The 867-nt window shown below is 65.4% G+C and overlaps 1 protein-coding gene across 1 annotated transcript in view; it reads left to right on the top strand.

The window, feature by feature from the left end:
* Window positions 1–867, top strand: part of CLCN2 (chloride voltage-gated channel 2) — a 13,487-nt gene that overhangs the window by 4,052 nt on the left and 8,568 nt on the right. The window lies entirely within an intron of this gene.

Here is an 867-nt window from a genome sequence, read left to right as displayed (position 1 = left end):
CCAGGGCTGCGGGCACAGCGGCTGGGGCTGCCCAGCATGGGGCACCCCTGGGGTCCCATGCCCTGCCTGCGGGGCTGTGGCATGGGGCAGCGGGGTGGCACGTCGCCTTTGCTTGCATCCCTGTTGTTGCAAGGGGGTTGATTGCAAACAGGGGGCAGGGGGGGAGCAAACGCCCCCTGCAACCAAGCTGGACCCCCTGGGACTGGTCATCCCTCTGGGTGCCCCAATACCTGGGGGGCAGCGTGCCAGCCTCTGGCATGGCTCCAGGAGGTGGACACAGAGCTGATTCGGGGGGCATTCAGCCTGGGGGTACCCCGATCCCAGCTGGGGCTGGCTGTGGGGCCACAGCAGGGCTGGAGGAGGCAAGCATTTGGCAGGGGGACAGGGCTCCTTGGGGTGCCGGCCCGTTTCGTCTTCCAGAGGAAACAAGCATCGCCTGAAGGGAGCCTTTGAACGCTGGTCCCCGCATGGGGCCGGGGTCCTCCTCTGGCAGCTGATGCTGAATCTGGCCCACAGAAGTGGCTGTGCCGGCATCTCCACTTGTGCCTTCCCCCCGGCATGTTTCCATAGGGTGAGGAGCTGCTGAGCCCCTGCTGAGCAGGAGTTTGAGAGGAAATCTGTGCCAGAAGGGGGTCAGCAATAGAAATGAATGTGCCCCCCCCCGCCTGCCTCCCCACCTTCCCTCCCGCTGCTGAGCACAATCTGGGTATTAGACAGTGGAGAATCCACCCGGCGCCGCTCTGGCTGCTTTCTGCTCCCTGCCAGAGAGACCTGGGCAGGAGCGATGCCCTGTGAGAAATGCACCCTCACACCGTCCCGACGGGGGGCTGACGTGTGTGAGCGGGACCCAGGCATCCAGGGTGGGCA

This window comes from Egretta garzetta, unplaced genomic scaffold (assembly GCF_000687185.1).
Source record: "Egretta garzetta isolate BGI_Z169 unplaced genomic scaffold, ASM68718v1 scaffold172, whole genome shotgun sequence".
In the NCBI taxonomy this organism is placed as follows: domain Eukaryota; kingdom Metazoa; phylum Chordata; class Aves; order Pelecaniformes; family Ardeidae; genus Egretta; species Egretta garzetta.
The sequence above is the reverse complement of the archived record's forward strand: the minus strand, read 5'-3'. Positions and strand labels throughout refer to the sequence as shown.